This window comes from Vigna unguiculata, chromosome 3 (genome assembly GCF_004118075.2).
Source record: "Vigna unguiculata cultivar IT97K-499-35 chromosome 3, ASM411807v1, whole genome shotgun sequence".
Lineage (NCBI taxonomy): Eukaryota > Viridiplantae > Streptophyta > Magnoliopsida > Fabales > Fabaceae > Vigna > Vigna unguiculata.
The window spans coordinates 44,155,426-44,176,581 of NC_040281.1; positions in this window are offsets into that span (position 1 = coordinate 44,155,426).

Here is a 21,156-nt window from a genome sequence, read left to right on the forward strand (position 1 = left end):
CATATCTAAATTGATAATTTTTGTGATATATATATCTTTTCCAGAAGAATAACATATAATTATTTGTACATTACACTTTTGCATTTATACAATAGGTTTTAATATTTTTCTTTTCTATTTTCGTTTTTTTTAATTTGTTTATTACTTCTGTTTTATATTTAAATAGTTTTTAATTTTCGTCATTTTGATAATTTATTTTTTTAGTAATTAACATATGTGTGAATCATGTTAATATATTATCATATATTAGTTATATATATATATATATATATTAAATTTTTTTAAAAATATCGATATGTCATATCAACATTGTGTTACATATCAATATCATATGTTACGGTTCATGATTATATTATTTTTTTTAATTTAATTTTTATATTCGTTATTTTTTAGTCATAATTTTGATTAAATTGAAACAATGTTGTTTTTTACAAATTGAGACAAAATTTAAATTTTTAAAAATGTTATATTAATATTTTTATTAAAATTGATATTTTTATTAATTATTTTTTAAATTTAATTATAAATTATTAGAATTAATTATAGATTAAATATAATTTTTAGATTTAATTGTTAAATAAAATATAATTATTAAATTGTTATTGTTATTTGACAATTTTGTCTTATGAGTTTATGTGATATTTTTTAAATAATTTTCAAATTTATTAATCTTTATTTTTTATATTCTAAAATTACTTATTGTCAAAATTTAATTATCAATGTATTATCATTGTACTAATTTTTTATCACTAAATCAACTTTATACCTTTGACTAAACATTTCATCGAATTTTCTGAGATCTGTATATACGAGCTCATGCAAACACACACAATCCTCAAATATCTCTCTAGCTGCTTCCATATCCTCGATAACAGACGAGTTAACTCAGAGCGTTTTGACTACCGTTTAAACAATTTCATCTTGACCTTCTTTCACTAATCATCGTGACTCTTCCTAATTCTTTTCCTCCATTTTACATCAGATATCAGATGGCACGTGACTGCAGCAGTGACCAGAAAAGATGAGTATGGAGAATGGGTACACGTCATCATTTCACTAAGAAACAGCGTCGATCGCCGCGCGCATCTTGATGCTATGTTGAATCAAGTCATGACATGACCAAGCCATGCAGACGTGTAACTAATGGGAGCACCTTATCTTCTTAACAGTGCCCACTTGCCAGACAAACTCTACCTTCTGCATATCCATTATGCGATAGTGATATCATTGGGTACAGAGAATCCAGAACACAAAGAAACAAACTTTATTAGGTCTGAAAGCGATACATGCATATGATATGAACCAGAATGTTCCCGGCATTTCAATTATCTACCATATTTCATTGCAGATTCAATTTGCATATAAACTTCTGCAAAAATAAGTGTGGGGTCAATTTTACAACTCAAATTAGATCAATTGTTCATATTATAAAGTACTTATTAAATGATCCCATAAAATAGAGATATATTATATTAATTTTGAAGTAATTGATTTAATATGTATGTTAAAGTTACATAATTGTTTTAAGATTAATTTGTTAGGTTCCTATTTATTTAATAATTAATGTAATAGGTCACATCTTATATATATAAAATATAAATTGGTTTTAAAGTGTTTAATGTAAAATGTCTCATTATTATCTTTCATTTGTTTATTTTTGTTGATCTATCATCATTTTTATCGTTTTAGTTTTTTCTTCCTTTTGTTATTGTATTGTTTTCTTTGTCTTTCTTTCTTCACTTTTTCTTTTTCTCTATTTCATCTCTTTTTCTATATTCTATCATTGCAACCATTACTTATAAATTTGTGTCACTGCTATATTTAAAAATTTATTTTGGTCATGCACCACTTGAAGGTGTCGTTGTTTCATATAAACGTAAAGAATTGATAAATATATCGTATATATTTTTGTGGTTTTAATTCTATTTTAGATATATCTTTTATTTTATTTTTATCATATATTATGTTTTATGAGTATGTATATTAGGTTTTTTTTCTTATATAATGAGATATTATATTTTATATATTAGACAATTTTTTAATAAATTGTTATGCAAGCTCTCATTCTTATACTTTCAATATAATATTTATCTTCTAATTTTTTTCTCACTTTCAATATAATATTTATCTTCTAATTTTTTTCTCACTTATGTTTTATTAAACACTAACATAGTATTAGATGAAAAACACCTCCCACCATTACCTTCTCTTCGACGTTTCACTCATGGTGAATTTTGTTTCTCCTCATCCTTTATTTCTTCATCTTGGAAAAAACGATATACTTGTTCTTGTATATCTCTTTCTTGTTGATAACAATTATTAGCAATGAAAAAAAAATCTCAATGTTCTCAACTTTCTCAAGCTTCTCAAACGTCTCAAGGTCCTCAAGTTTCTCAAGATTCTCTTCATCCCAGTGTTTTCCAAAAGTGCTACTTCCAAGTTGGACCTTCATAATCTTCATGCTCACCTTGAGAGGGATGATACAAGATATCATATATATTTTGGTTTTAATTATATTGATAGAGATATCATATACTTTATTCTCTTATATTATTATCAAATATTCTGTTTTATGATGATGCATATTAGGTTTTATTTTTTCTTTTATATCATGAGATATTATACTCCATATATTGGACAAGTTTCTAATCAATTGGAATGCAAACTCTAATTCTCATACTTTCAATAAAGTATTTTTCTCTTCTAACTTTCTCACATGTGTTTTGTCAAACACAAACAACCATTAATATCTAGTCAAAAGTTATAAGAGAAATACTTTATTGAAAGTATGAGAATGAGAGTTTGCATTTTGATTAATTAAAAACTTGTCCAATATATAGAGTACAATATCCCATGATATAAGGGAAAAAATAAAACTTAACATGTATCATCATAAAACATAATATCACATAATAATAAAAAATAATAAAATAAATTATATCTCTGTCAATAAAATTAAAACCACAAGGTATATGATTCTTTATGGGAAGTAGCAGTTTTTAAAAGTAGTAGGATGAAGAGAATCTTAATATCTTGAGAAGTTTGAGAGAGTCGAGAACTTTGAGATTTGTTTTTCCATTGCTGATAATTGTTATAACAAGAAAGATATATACAAGAATAAGTTCATTTTCTCCAAGATGAAGAAATAAAGGGTGAGGAGAAGAAAAACTCGCCATGAGTGAAACGATGAAGAAAAAGTAATGACGAAAGGTATTTTTCATATGATACTATGTTAGTTTTTGATAAAACACAAGTAATAAGAGAAATTTAGAAGAGAAATATTTTATTGAATGTATGATATACAGAGTTTGCATTCAATTGATTAAAAAATTGTCCAATGTATAGAGTACAATATCCCATGATATAAAGGAAATAATAAAACCTAATATGTATCATCATAAAGCAAAATATCTGATAATAATAATAAAAAAGAATAAAATATACAATATCTTATCAATATAATTAAAACTAGAAGATAATTGATATCTTTATCAGGAATTGCATTAAAATTGATAACTAGACCAGAAGTTATAGTTATTAATTAGGATGCAACTCTTTTCACTTAAGAGTGTAATAGTTTAAGCGTCATGATTCGATTGTGACTTGACTCACTTATGCTCTGTTTGGATCTGCATGAGTACTGTTCATGCGGATGGAAAATAACTTGAAAACGTGTTTGGATAAGCTTGTTTGCGTTGATTTGCGAGTGTGGATTTGCAGGTGAGTTGCAAAATTTGACACTCTCTAAAATGAAGAGATGTGCAGGGAAAGCGAGATCATCATATTAAAATTACTTTATTGTCCATCTCTTTTAATAATTTAATTTATGATATATATATATATATATACTAATAATAACTATAATTATAATTATTATTATAATAATTAGTATTATATAATAATATATAATAATTATATATTTATTATATGGATATTGATAACATTGTATATTATTATTATATATATATATATAATTTTAATTTTTAATTATTATAATAATAAGTATTATATAATAATAGTAATAATAATAATAATATTATTATTATTATTCAAATAAATATATTTTGTAAATAAATTAATTCTATAAAATAAAATATATTTAAATAAATGTGTAGTTAAAATTAAACAGTCTATATTATAAATTATTTCAAGTTATAATTGAGAATAATATGAATTATTTTAAGTTATTAATTATAATATGAATAAAACATATTTTTGTAATTTTAAATAACATTTTTAATTTTATTTGAATATCATTTCTTCTATTTACATTGAAGGGTAAAATGGTAATCATACAATTTATTCTATTAAAAATTATAATTTATTAAATTTTATTAATCACTGTCATACACAAACTTTCATAAACTTTTTACTCATATCCACTCAAATCATACCATCTTTCGTTTAATCCAAACAACCTTATCTTTACCTGCAAATCAACGCAAATCCACTCCCACAAATCCACAACCCAATCCAAACACAACATTAGTCTCCGTCACTGGACAACTGATGTCACTTGCAACAATCTCTCCCTCAACAATTGTCTCACTAGGAAACTCGTTGACTTTAATACCAATTATTAGATTGAACGCTTACCACTAGGTAGGTAAAAAACTATAACTATTAATTAGGGTGTAACTCTTTTTTACTTAAGAACATAATTGTCTAAGTGTTATGATTAGATTGTGACGTATCCACTTGACCTCCATCACATCAATTGATATCACTTCCAACAACTGTGACCACCATTCTCCCATAACTTCCAAATGATTATGTTTCTATATTTATTTATTTATTTTATGTTTCTATAAATAAGATAAGTATTAAATATTATTTCAATTATAACTATTATTTAGTTGTCTTATGAATTAGTAAAAATTTTGGTATTTACTTTTTTTATTGAATATTAAAAAGTTTATTTCAGCAACAAAATACATTTGATATAGCTTATCATCAAATTACAAGTTGAGAAACATATATTGGAAATAACTTTTTGTTTTAAAAAACTATATACTAGTTTGGTTAAAACTTGAACTGATATAGAAATATACATATAATTAGTTCCTCCTCCACATAACCAGCGTTATATATCTTTCTATATCGATTCAAAATTTAACTAACGTAGGAAAGGTATTTTGGTTTGATGTTGAATTTTTTATGTAATTTTAGAAAACATATAACATCACTGTAATACCAATCACTGTTATATAACCCACTTTCTACATCAATTAGGACTTAACTTTTTATTTCCATAACATTTATATCAACACTCTAAACTATAAAGAACGTAGAAGTTCTATTTATACTATTCTAAACTAATTCCATCAATATTAATATAATTTTTATACAATATTCACTCTCATTAATATAAAGAATGTAGAAGTTATATTGTGAATCCTGGCAAATGTCAAATGTGTAGGATTGTTCAGGGGTCTTTCTTCTTACATCTTCAAGCATTTCTTCTGCACTTCCAAAATTTTTTAAATTCCCAAAAAACTCTTTGACCATTTAAGGAAACCCACGAACATCAGACCTCCAAAATTACTTCCGGATGTCGACTTCCGGAAGTCAAAATATATGATTTCTGGAAGTCAAAATATATCACCAGAAGTTGACTTTCGAAAGTCAAAATATATCACCGGAAGTCGACTTTCGGAAGTTAAAATGTATCACCGGAAGTCAAAAATTATTACCGGAAGTCAAAATGTATCACTAGAAGTAAAAAATTATTACCGGAAGTCAATTTTTAGAAGTCAAAATATATCACTGGAAGTTGACTTCCGGAAGTCAAAAAAACATTAATGGAAGTAGACTTCCGGAAGTCAAAAAATTAATTCTATTTTTAATATTTTTAATTCTTTTTAAAGTTTATGTTTTCTAACTTTTATTTTATTTTATCTTTTAAAACAGATAATAAAAATATTAAAAATTATAAAATATATAAATTTAAAAGAAAAATTACTTTAGAAAATACAAAATAAGTAAAAAAATGTTAAATAAAAAATTAAAAAATAAAATTGACTTTCGGAAGTCGACTTCCGGTGATAATTTTTGACTTCCGGTATTCGACTTCCAGTGATACATTTTGACTATCGGAAGTCGACTTCCGGTGATAATTTTGACTTTCGGAAGTCGACTTCGAGTGTTATATTTTGACTTCCAGAAGTCGACTTCCGGTGATATATTTTGACTTCCGGAAGTTGACTTCCGGTGATATATTTTGACTTCCGAAAGTCAACTTCCGGTGATATATTTTAACTTCTGGAAGTTATATATTTTGACTTTCGAAAGTCGACATAATTTTGGGGATGTGGTGTTCGGGGGTTTCCTTAAATGGTCAAAGTATTTTTTGGGAATTTAAAGAAACTTTGGAGGTGTAGAAGAAATTTTGGAGGTGCAGGAAGAAAGACCCTTCTTCAGAGACACACAACAAATATGTAAGCCCAGCCCAGACGCACATATACATATTTTTATCCTCTAAACTTAGGCTCTTTCTTCCTGCACTTCCAAAATTTCTTTTACACCCCCAAAAAGCTTAATTAAAGCCACGTATATCACACCCCCAAAATTACTTCCGGATGTCGACTTTCGGAAGTCAAAAAATATCACCAGAAGTCAAAATATATTACTGGAAGTTGACTTTCAAAAATCAAAATATATCACCAGAAGTCGATTTTGGGAAGTCAAAATATATCACCGGAAGTTGATTTCCGAAAGTCAAAATATATAACCGGAAGTCGACTTCCGGAAGTTAAAATATATTACCGGAAGTCGACTTCCGGAAGTCAAAATAAATTCGACTATCGGAAGTCAAAATTTATGTTTCTTTTTTCGTTTATATTTTTTTAATTTAAAGTTTTGTTTTTAAATTTTATTTTTTAGTTTAAATTTTTAATACATTATATAAATATATATATATATATATATATATGTATGTATAATTTTATTTTTTAAATATATATATATATATATATATTAAAAATACTTAAGAAATAAATTAAATTAAAAAAATGTTAATTTTTAACAAAATACCTTAAAAAATTTTAAAAAATGGAGAAATATCTTTAAAATATTCTTTAAGAAAATAAAAAAATAGAATATTAATATAAGCCTTGACCTTTGGTGACGACACTGTGAAATATGAAATTGTTTAGTGATACCAAAACGTGTCATTAAAAGCCAGACATGGGTGAGCAACTCACCCGCTCGACTAAGCTGCTTACCATTATTAAACCCACTACATTCACCTCCAATTCTTACTTTTGCTTAATGAGAGCATTCCTCGATTTGTTCTGAGTTATCACCATATTTCATCTAATTAAAAATTAATATAATTATTATTAAAATTTAATTCTCAAATAAAAATTAAAGCAAAGGTGTAATACTACCTCACCACCAAACTAAGGATGATGCGTAAATAATATTATTTAAATTATAATTTTGTGTACAAAATTATAATTTTTTGATAAGGTTAGATCATCGTTCCAAATACAAAATTATAATTTTAAGTTATAATTTTACATACAACATTATAATTAAATTATAATTTTACGTACAAAATTATAATTTTGTGACCTAAGGTTAAACCCACATTAATATGTGTCAGGCTTAAAATTATTTGAAAATATAAAATGAACCGATAGATAATTATATCAGTGAAACAATGTATGAGAGGTTTTTCGTTTCCCTTATCATCCCATCCATCGGGTTTCAACTCTTCAGATTCAAGATTAATTAGAAAAGTCCTCCACCCATCCGATGAAACTCTGTTTAAATGTAAAAATCATTTAGATAATTAAATTTATATTTAATGTGGATATTACTAACTGTTATTCATGGATATTAGAATTAGTATAGAAACCATTTGCAAGAGATAAATGATGGCAAACTGTATGAAGAGAGCATACCCTCCAGCATACGGATCATTTGTATAGTATTTTTCAACCCGCAAAGTACTATGATGGTAAACACATACTTCATAAACATAATAACCATGCTCCCAACTTTTTTGTCCTTTAGTTCTCCAAACTATGGTAGTCAAAATCGAAATCTTATTTAAAAAAATGGAAAAGAAAAACATAGATCGTAAATTGAAATATCCTAATATGGATCGTAAAATCTTACAAATTTTATTATCAATCAAAATTCATACCTAAAGTTCATAATATATGAGATAAAAACTATATCCAGTAGATCCAAACACAACCTCTTAACATAGAGTAACTCCTTCCAATTTATAAATCTGCACCAAAATAATAATTATTTAAAAATAATATTATATAGCATGCTGCTAGGAGGGAGGCGCAGTCACGACAGTTGTTCCAGCATGCTGCGAGAGACATCTTTGTGATGAGCCCCGTCACGATGTCTATATAGCAAGACTCATCGTTTTCACACAAATTACGATTTTCAACGACAATTCGTTACGATTCATGAAAATCATAACTTTCAAATGACGCGAGATCAAAGATGGAGAATAAGATCTTAGTCTCGTACGTTCTTACTAGTTGAAACGCGATTTTGACTACCATCAAAACACCATTTTCCTTCTCAAGCCAAACAATTTCTATGGGATCATTTCCTGATGGGTATACGATCGTGTAAAATCTTACTATATATATACAATCGTGTAAAATCTTATTATGCATATACGATTGAAGAACGCATAAAAAATCAATATCAAAAGAAAATGTACTTGTGCAGTAGGCGACCACAGGTAAAGTGACGCAGCTTCCTCACCAAAAGGACCATTATATGCGAAAAGCTCATCTAAAGCAGGTAAGTGTAAACTATTAGTAGACACTAGAGTCAGCAAAGACACTTTTCCTTCTACTTTACAATCTAACTTAAGCACATGATATTTCCGTAAGTTGTATCTATACTTCTGGATCTATGTGATATTGTAGAAAGAAGAGGACTCACAATCATAAATTGCAACGTCACCCCATATTTTCTTATTGTTCCTCAAATTTGTCCTCTTTCTTTCTCTCCTCCCACAACACCACCATACTTTCCTACACCTTCACCCATCCTCTTCTTCCACCTCCACCCTATCTTTTCTTTCCACCTCCAACTCCATCTCCCGACTCCATCTTCTTCTGTCACCTTCACCATCAATAATCAATAACATTTACACGTATTCGTTAAAACAAATTAAAATATTACAATAATATGAAATGGAAAAAAAAATAAAAATTAGTGATAAAAACATGAAATGTGAATTTCAAATTCGATTAGGTATGCGATTTTAAAATGTATAATTCATAATACAAAATTATATTACGAAATGTATAATTTAAAGAGTCATTAAAATCCAAAATGTAAATTAGCTTACGAATTTTAAAAGTCAAAATGTAATCCTTTTATTACAAATTATATAATCCAAAATATCTGCGTATTGCTCTGAAACTATAATTATAATACGGGTATAAGTGCAATAAGAAAATATGGTCTATAAGAATAAATTCCCTTAAAAATGTATAACATGACTCAATTTTTATGAATCAAGATATTTTCTTAATTTGCTCCTAAATAAATTATATTAATATTATTTTGTTACAAATAAAACTAATGTATTTTTTGAAAAAATGAAAATATTTTAAGAACTCGTTCTAATAAATAATATATTTATGTTTATTCTTAATTTATATGAGAAAGAAAATTAAATTGTAGTTATTTTAAGACAAAATATACGAATAAATATGCATGAATTAAATTTCATAGAAGATATTTATATTGGATGTTTTAGAATGTTAATTATTAGTAATGAATTGAAATGTTAATAAAAAATATATTGAAATGAAATGATATTTTTTTTTTGTAAATGTTTCTCTTAAAAATTTGAGATATTAATTACAACAAAATTTAAGATATTTTTTGTAAATTAAATTGAATTGTGACACAAGCTTAGATCACATGTTATTGTATGTCAGACTTAAAGGGTTTGAAGACCTGAGTATATAAGACCCATTCCCAATTCTTACTCTTGCTCAACGAGAGTATTCCTTAACTTGTTATGTGTTGTCACCATATTTCATCTAATTAAAAACTAATATAATTATTATTAAAATTTAACCCAAAGGAGAAAATACAAGCACAAAAATATTTTAATTCTTTCATTTGAATACAACCACAGTTTCTGAATATTGTATCCACTCAAATCAAATATTGACAATTCTTACTCTTGCTTAACGAGAGTATTCCTTAACTTGTTATGTGTTGTCACCATATTTCATCTAATTAAAAACTAATATAATTATTATTAAAATTTAACCCAAAGGAGAAAATACAAGCACAAAAATATTCTAATTCTTTCATTTGAATACAACCACAGTTTCTGAATATTGTATCCACTCAAATCAAATATTGACTCTGTATAAATAAATTTCTAATACAACTACACGACTCAATAAAAAATAGGACTCAAAAGCCGCATTCGAGAAAAACCCATCCACTGCCATATAATACGCTCGCTGCTACTGCAACATGGAACCTTCCAATGGTTATATGCCCACAGCATATGTATTTTTAACACAACATAAACTTGGTCATTATGCTGCTGTTGAACCCACCACCACCAAACGACAATATTTAGGTAAATTCAATTTTAGTGTACCATAAAATGCTCCATACAATTTTATTGTCCCATAAAATGCTCTATAAAATGCTACAAACATGTACCTAATTGCACTAGTATCATGACTTGCTAGACATCAACAATAAAGTCTGCGACAATTAAAAAAAAGTACGTAACAATAAGAAAGTATGCTCTTAACCAATTGCAAATACAAGCAATGTATTCAACCATGATAAAGTCCTTATTTTTTCCCACTTTTCTTGAGCTTAGCACCACTAAAATTTCCTTTTTGTGGTGTCTTTGCTCTCAAATTCATTCAATGTCTATAAAAAAAACATAATTAAGAATAAATACATCTTGAAAATCAAATTGAATGTATTGTATTAAATTATTATTGAAAGAAAAACAATGCTTTAACCTTCAAAACTGATTCAATTGGATAACTTTCTTCAAGGTTTGGATCCCTAACTTAGTGAATACCTTTTAAAGGATTATCATGTGAATTCAACATATAAACTAAAATCAACACAAAAATTTGTCTGTTTAAATATTCATGACTTAACCCTTAACACACATCAAGCAATATATTCAATACACACATCAAGTAATATATTCTATCTCAATCTCAACAGGATAAATACACTAAAAAATGAACGATACAAGAAGGGAAAATGATTAAATATATATGAATCATGTCTTGAAGTATGAACAATACAAACAAAGGAAAATGATTAAATAAGAAATGAATAATAAGGGAAGGAAAAAACATGTAGAAACAAGTATCTCTTGTTGGAAATATTTTATTATAATTTTAAAATAATTAATTAAAATAAAAAAACTTACTGTTACTCATGTTTTTATAGACCTTTAATTTATGGGTTAATGTTTTTTATGGCTAACGGCTATATTCTTATTACTATTTACTCCTTTGTCTCCCCTTTTGCTACCTATAAATACCACCTCGGTGCATGGGGGAAGAATACAATACAACAACAACAAAGACAACAAACACTAGAGTCTTTCTTAAAAGTGTTTTTCTTTTCTTCTCTATATTATCTTTAAGATAGTGGTGTTGATAAGGTTCGGAGATCCTTCGCTGCACTCGATCGATCGGGGTTGTTGTATCTTGGGAGAGAAACACATATGATAAGAAACACATATGATTGTATATTGATATATTTGTTTAGCCCTGTGCAGTAGGGACGTTTTCTCTCTAAGGATAGCGCTATGCGTGCCTCAACCCAGGGTATTTCTACTCCTTTCCTTATTTATTTTTATTTATTATTGTTATTATAATTGTTGATCTCTTATTAATATTCATTATTATATACTAGTGTAAACACAGGCGCTATCGCGCCTGTGTGTACACATTTTTTTGAATTATATTAATAATTGATGATGTTGTAATGTTATTAAGTTAATAAATAAAATAAAAGTATATTTATAAAAAATAAAATAAAATGTACGGAGAAAATAAGAGAAAAATAACTGTTGATGAATAGTAGGAGAAAAAAAGAAAAAGGAGATAAGTAAATAATTTTATAAAAACTTATACAAATAACCATTAATTTTTAAAAATTTAATAAATAATTAAATTATAAAGGGTAAAGTTGGAATTATGAAATGTGGACACAAAAGAGGGAATCCCCTTTATATATAGTTATAGATATATATATATGTCTTAGTATTATTATTGTTTTAATAATTATTATTGTATCATTGTATATTATTATTATTATTATTATATTATTTCATATTTTTTATTATTATTAGTATTATTTGAGTAATCATTTTCTAACATCACTATCATATATAAATTAGGAGACATAGTGGGAGGATGTCGAGCAAATTTAAATCTTTTAAAACTTTAGCCTAGCTAGCGAAGTCAAACGTTACTTAAGAATCTGACCCTAACATTAGCTCACCAACATCAATCACAAAACCAATCTTATTCAGGAATTTAACAAAATTACCAATTAAATTGACCACCATAAAGAATCCCAAAATTAATTTATCTCTCGAAACTCTATTTGTAATTTAAAACAAAGTTAGTTTTTCTTGCTTTGACTTTTTATGTCGGGAAATAAAGTTGAGAACGAGGATGAACTACAACACAAAAGAATTCCTTTATCACTTGCAAACTTAAATATCTAACCATGAAACACTAAAAAAATAAGCTCAAGCTCACAAAAACTATATTCCTCTCCAACCACGTACACATGCACGCTTTCTTCTGAAAAAGAAAAATTGAACTTTGAGAGAAGGAAGAAGATATTCAAAGGTACACTATTAATATTCTTCACTTTCTCACAAACTGTATTTTTTAGATGCAAGAGAAAAAGGGTAACGGGAGATACATAGAAGGAGAGGAACTGGTCTCCAGAAGATTAAAATTAAATCTTCAAATTACTAGGCACAACCCCTACTTACTAAGTTTAACACCACCCTCATGCAAGAGAAAAACCCATTATTTTATATTACTCACCATTACTGTTCTAACATCTCAACTTAAATACATTCATATTCCATCTTATCTAAAACTAATAACACCATGTTATAGCGAAGGAAGATGTTATTTAGGTGGGAAAAAACCTTTTGAAATCTGAGACGCACTATGTACCTGAAAAGTTAAAATCTTAGTGATCTCAACCATGGAAATGAATGACTAATTGGCCAAAACAAATTTAGCTGCCTATAAGCTTGTCCTTCTTTCTTGATGACCATAACTTTAGTGATACCTAATTATGTCATTAAAAGCCAGACATGAGTGAGCAGCTCATCCCCTAAACTAAACTGATTACAGTTGGATTTCAGGTTAGTATTCATCCAAAGTTTCACATCCATTAATATGGTAATATGAAGAGAAAAAACAACAAAAAGTACTATAGATATAGATAGAAATAAAGAGTTGTTTTTGGAATTATTGCCAATAGGTCTCTTGGGTCTTGGGTGCATGGGAGACTTGGGTAATTGTGGGTAATTATTGTAATTTTATCGGATGGATGTGTTTCTGTTTGAAGAGATTATTTTCTTAGTACAATTTATCAGAACTGAGGTTTTAAGTAAGAAGTTAAAATCAAGGGAGGAAGAGTAACAATTTTGACATGCTAACCAAAATCAAGTTGCATAGAGAAGCAATTTGACAGGCTAACCAAAATCAACGTTGCATGTTGTGCCTTTCAGGTGATGCACATGAGTGGTTGGATTTGAGGTGCCGAACATGTTAGATTTTTTATGTGCTTTAATTTATATTTTTTGTTCTTAATTGTGCATTTACTTTCGCTTGAAGATATTATTTTCTTAATGCATGATCTTCAACACTTTAAGCCCTCTACATTAGCTTGGGCTTGCTGAATGGCACAACATCTCTAAGGATAGTATAATTTCCGACAGACTTGCTTCTAAAGATCTCACAGAGTTAGCTCGCCTACTAGCATCAAACCTGCACATACCACATACTTGTTTTTTTCTCCTGTAATAGCAGTTTTGTTGTCTTGAGAAAGAATGCCCAAGAAATAGACAACAATGCAGTCATCTATTAGCTGTGTACTTTTCTTCGGTTGTCACAAAATATTAGACTCACTTGCAGCAACAAACTAGCCAAAACCAGAACTCTTACTTCCAATATTATAATTTTGTGTACAAAAATTATAATTTTAAAATTATAATTTTGCGTACAAAATTATAATTTTAATTTTGCGTACAAAATTATAATTTTATGACACAAGAGAACTCGATGGAAGTGAAACAATGACAATATATATATCTCAAACACAATAGTCCCAACAAAGAGTCGTAATTGTCTTTTTATAATCTATGTGATATAATCTATGTGACTTTTATTAATTATAAGGTAAAATGAAACAAAAGTTGTTAAGGTGTAGAAAAAACTTACATTTGAAGAAGATGTCAAGGCGTGTATATGTTGCCCATGCCTTTGTATACAACTTTTCATACACGGGTGTCAACATCCAATTTTATCTAGATGAATAAATTTATTTTTGAAAAATAAAAATAAAAAGATGATTATTTAATGGTAAATAAAAAAGGTTAAATAATCTTTTCTTTAAAAATTTTCAAATATTAATTTTAAAGAAAAACAAAGTAGAGAGATAAAAAATGAAAAAATAAAAATAAAGAAGAAGGATGAGCAATGGCTGAACTTTTGACAAAATATTCAGGGTGCCAAATTATATATTTATATATATTTTTTATATATAAATTATTTTTTCTTATTAAATAAAAAACTATTTATTTCCTTGATTTAAACTATTTTCATTTAGTGATTCATATACGTTTCGATTCCTAATCTTTCTAATTTATTTACATGATGGGTATTTTAATCCAATTCAAGGTTATTCATTATATGTAATGAAATTTGTAACGTAGTCCAAAATACATCTATAAAATTTTACAAATTTTATAATGGCAAAGGTCAATAACAATATGTCAAATCAAAAGGCTGTGATCAAGTTGTACCTTAATACTCCAATAAATGGAATGACACTCCTTCTGTGAAGAACTCAATCTCCTCGCGCTCTTTTACCAACTTTAATGTCTTTTGCACTCCATGATTTCTTCCTAAGTTTCTTGAAAATGAGTTCTTTTGATTCCTCGGGGGCAGGTTTTGTGTCTCCATAGAAGATCTTCTTGATAAACTGATAAGCCAACCACACAACTAGTTGCAGCCATCTATTAGTTGTGTACTTTTCTTCTGTTGCAAAAAAATATTAGGATCACTTGCAGCAACAAACTAGCTAAAACCAGAACTCTTACTTCCAATATTATAATTTTGCGTACAAAATTATAATTTTAAAATTACAATTCTAAATTATAATTTTGCATACAACATTATAATTTAATTTATAATTTTGCGTACAAAATTTTAATTATAATTTTGCGTACAGAATTATAATTTTAATTTTGCATACAAAATTATAATTTTATGACACAAGAGAACTCGATGGAAGTGAAACAATGACAATATATATATATATATATATATATATATATATATCAAACACAATAGTCCCAACAAAGAGTCGTAATTGTCTTTTGATAATCTATGTGACTTTTATTAATTATAGGGTAAAATGAAACAAATGTAGTTAAGGTGTAGAAAAAACTTACATTTGAAGAAGATGTCAAGGCGTGTATATGTTGCCCATGCCTTTGTATACGACTTTTCATACACGGGTGTCAACATCCAATTTTATCTAGCTGAATAAATTTATTTTTGAAAAATAAAAATAAAAAGATGATTATTTAATGGTAAATAAAAAAGGTTAAATAATCTTTTCTTTAAAAATTTTCAAACATTAATTTTAAAGAAAAACAAAATAGAGAGATAAAAAATGAAAAAATAAAAATAAAGAAGAAGGATGAGCAATGGCTGAACTTTTGACAAAATATTCAGGGTGCCAAATTATATATTTATATATATTTTTTATATATAAATTATTTTTTCTTATTAAATAAAAAACTATTTATTTCCTTGATTTAAACTATTTTCATTTAGTGATTCATATACGTTTCGATTCCTAATCTTTCTAATTTATTTACATGATGGGTATTTTAATCCAATTCAAGGTTATTCATTATATGTAATGAAATTTGTAACGTAGTCCAAAATACATCTATAAAATTTTACAAATTTTATAATGGCAAAGGTCAATAACAATATGTCAAATCAAAAGGCTGTGATCAAGTTGTACCTTAATACTCCAATAAATGGAATGACACTCCTTCTGTGAAGAACTCAATCTCCTCGCGCTCTTTTACCAACTTTAATGTCTTTTGCACTCCATGATTTCTCCCTAAGTTTCTTGAAAATGAGTTCTTTTGATTCCTCGGGGGCAGGTTTTGTGTCTCCGTAGAAGATCTTCTTGATAAACTGATAAGTCAACCACACAACTAGTTGCAGCCATCTATTAGCTGTGTACTTTTCTTCTGTTGTAAAAAAATATTAGGATCACTTGCAGCAACAAACTAGCTAAAACCAGAACTCTTACTTCTAATATTATAATTTTGCGTACAAAATTATAATTTTAAGGTATAATTTTGCGTACAAAATTATAATTTTAAGTTATAATTTTGCGTACAACATTATAATTTAAATTATAATTTTGCATACAAAATTATAATTTAAATTATAGTTTTGCATACAACATTATAACACCTTATGTCAGGCTTAAGGGTGTCTGAAGATCTAAAATGAACCAGTAGATAAGATCACTTTCCAATTCCTATGATTGTTTAACCAAAACATTCCCCAACTCGATGGAAGTGAAACAATGACAATATATACCTCAGACACAATAGTCCCAACAAAGAGTCGTAATTGTCTTTTCATAATCTATGTGACTTTTATTATTTATCAAAGGTAAAATGAAACAAATGTAGTTAAGGTGTAGAAAAAACTTACATTTGAAGAAAATGCCAAGGGGTGTATATGTTGTCAATGCCTTTGTATACAGCTTATCATACATTGGTGTTAACATCCAATTTTATCTAGGTGAATAAATTTATTTTTGAAAAATAAAAATAAAAAGATGATTATTTAATGGTAAATAAAAAAGGTTAAATAATTCTTTCTTTAAAAATTTTCAAACATTAATTTTAAAGAAAAAAAAAATAGAGATAAAAAATGAAAAAAAGAAGAAGAAGGATGAGCGCAGTTTGTTTTTAATTATCATACCCCCTTCCCTGGGAAAAAACCTTTTGAAATCTCAAACACTGCATATGCAAAAGTTAAAATAAAAGCCATAAATGAGCCATTATAAGCTATACATGGATGAGTAATGGCGGAACTTTGGACAAAATATTCAGGAGTGCCAAATTATATATTTATACATATTTTTTATATATACATTATTTTTTCTTATTAAATAAAAAATCTATTTATTTCCTTGATTTAAACTATTTTCATTTAGTGATTCATATACTTTTCGATTCCTAATCTTTCTAATTCATTTACATGATGGGTATTTTAATCCAAGGTTATTCATTATATGCAATGAAATTTGTAACGCAACCAAAAATACATCTATAAAATTTTACAAACTTTACCATGTGTATAATGGCAAAGTTCAGTAGCAATATGTCAAATCAAAAGGCTGTGAGTACTCCAATAAATGGAATGACACTCCTTCTATGGAGAAGTCAATCTCCTCGAACTTTTTTACCGGCTTTAATGTGTTTTGCACTCCATGATTTCTCCCTAAGTTTATTGAAAATGAGTTCTTTTGATTCCTTGGGGGAAGGTTCTGTGTCTCGATAGAAGATCTTCTTGATAAACTGATTCATGCAACCAAGTTTCTTGATTTTGAGTTATTTGAATGACTTGTCATTTTTTTAAAAAAATTATTAGATTGAATTATTATACAAGGTTAGGTCACCTATTCATGTGGGACAAACTTAGAGGTAGTTGAAGACCGAAGATGAATAAGATCCACTCTCCGATTATTGTGATTCCTTAACCGCAACATTCCCCCGTATATTTATGTTAGACAATGATTAAACAAATAATACTGTTAATAATAAAATTATTATAATAATAATAATAATTAGAGCAATAATAATAGACATGTATATGAATCAAAGAATATTCATTAGAGACATAATAATACTTATAACAATAATAGATAAATGAGATAAGGATAGAAATAGCCTGGGTTGAGACATGCATACAAATACACAATACACAAACATATGTGTTTCAGATCATATGTGTTTCTCTCCCAAGATACAACAACCCATCAGATCGATCGAGTGCAGCAAAGGATCTCCACACCTTATGAACACTACTATCTTAAAGATAATATAGAGAAGAAAAGAAGAACACTTTTGAAAACTCTAGTATTTGTTGTTGTTTTGTTGTGTTTTTTCCCATGCCATGCACAAGACTGACTCAAGGGTAAAGTGAGTAAAGTAATCGTTTTAGGCCTTAAGGATAAGAAGGCCTTAAAAAAAGAAATTTTTCTACTAATATTTTCTATTAAATTAATTATAAAATTATGTTTAAGAAAAAAAGGCCTCAATATATTTTTAGTACTAATTAATATACCTTTCTTAAACTAATTATAAAATTATGTTTAAGATAAAAAAGGACAAAAAAAAAATATTTTATTACTAATATAGCTCTATTAAAATAATTATAAGTTTATGTTTGGAAATAAAATTTAATTAAGTTATTATTAGTGTATGTTAATTTTTATTGGTAGTAAAATTGATAATAGTTAAAACATTTTTTTAGTAAATTATAATTTTGTTTACAAAAGAATGATTAGCTATCTTTATTTTCTTATAATTTATTTGGATTCTATTTTCTTCTTTTATCTCTATAACTTCTCTTATGTCTCCTTACTTTATTTTCTTCTCTTCAATCTCTTTAATCTCATGTTGTCCATGTATACCAATTTTTTCATCTTTATTTCTCATTTCTAGTTAGTATGTTTTTTTCTTTCTATTATAGTTGTTGCTATTTTTATTCTATTTTGAATTTGTATTCAAATTATAAATGTGTTTCTTTTGTCTAGTTTTATTTGTTGGTACTTTTAGATTACGAGTTTCGAGAGTTTTTTTTTTTGCATATATATTGGGGAGAAACTTATTTTTTTTTACAAAATTATTAATTAGATTATGGTTTAGTCTTTTTGTTAATAATAGATTAATTTGAGCGTAATTCAAAGTTAAGTTTTCTGTAAAAAGATAATTCAAGTTTAGGAAAAAAAAGAACAATATTTTTTTTAATTCTTTTTATTAATGATTAATCTTAAAATAAACAACTTTGAAAGTTTGTGAAAAAAAGTTGAACTTAAGAACGAAAAAGAGACTTGAGACTTGAAGATAATACAAGTCTACTATCAAATTTATTTTCTTGACAACCAGAACCAAGTTTTATTGTTTTACTTCATTCGTTTTATATATTTATCTTTAGTAGTGTTTTATATATTATCATTTTTTATTTTATATAAAAATATATAGATATTTTAACTATAAAATTTGAATCAAGCTATTCAAAAAGGAGCTATGAACAAAAAGAGCAAATGTCTTGTGTATTGCGATGTGTAGATATTTCATTTTTGAAAGATAAATGCTTAAACCTTGAAAAATCTTTAAAACATGGTAATTTGTTGGATATTGATGGATTTGATTTAATTTCAGAATTAAATATCTTAAGAGAAATTATATATAAAAAGAATAAATTCTTTTACAAATGCTTATATAATAATTTTAAGAATTCTAGTGTCAGTTGTTTGAGCCGAAAGAAATTTCTCAAATATAAAGATAATAAAAACTTATCTAAAAAAATATTAAACATACTAGTCCTATTATTCACTAAGAAAGAAATGTTAAATAAAATTAATTATGACAATTTAATAAATAATTTTGCATAAAAAAAATTCAAAAATAAATTTTTAAATAAAGGCCTCATTTTTTAAATTTGTTTTAGGCCTTATAAACTGTTGAACCGTCCTTAACCATGCACCAAGGTAGTATTTATATGTAGATAAAAGGAGACACAAAAATAAATAACAATAAAACAATATTTTGCAATTCACAACATTCCCCAACTGGAAGAAAGTAAAACAAGTAAAACAATTATAGTGTATATTTTAAAGAAAATAGCTTCAACCAATTGAAGCATATGACAATACTAAACAACATCTTGGATTCCAAGGCGCGGTTTCACATCATGGACAAGATGAAGAGGATAACAGAAAATAAAAGATGCTTGGAGAAGTAGAAAGGCATATGGTCTGACTCAACGTCGATCCCTGTCCGAGTCATTGTGTAGAAAGACACAACCACCTGGTAATGAATCACAATGGTCGGCTGTTATGAAGACCTGGAGTTTTTGATGGCCCAATTACTCTCGGATGAGAAACACTGGTGCATTTATTCAATAGTTGGAACTAAAGGCACGGACAAGACAGAACTGACCAAGTTCATATATAGAAACAACATTGTCCTATCTAATTTTGATTGTTATATGGGTGAAAAGTTCTACAGCTGAACTGCTTAAAAATGAAATTTCCAAGGCTGCCAAAACAATTATGGGAGGTGAACACTAGTTAAGGACAACACAAGTCGTACAAAGAGTGGGTCTAGCTATGATTAAGCATGCAATAGAGTTCATTAATTATGAGTTAGGTAGTAGTTATATTTAATGAATGTAGTTGAAGGGTCATGTCCAAAGGCCCATAAAACGACCATGTAGTGCTTCATTTCAAACACAACAAATCTAAATACAAAGAGTGTTTATCCAGAGAGACTTGTTTTTCAACAAATTGGCATCAGAGCTTGAGAGCTTGAGTGTTTGAGTTAGTTAGAGAGTTTGATCGAGATGGCCAACTTAGCTAACAGCATGCCCCTGCCAAAGTTATCAAAAGGTGTCAGCTATGATAACTAGAGCTTGCAAATGAAAGCTTTCCTTGGTTCCCAAGAAGTATGGGAGGTGGTCGAAAATGGGCACCAAGAACCAGAGGACATTAGAGAAATGACGATAGCCTAGCTTGCTACGTTAAAAGCAACACGAGCAAAGGACAAAACGGCTATGTACGTGCTGTATCGAGCTG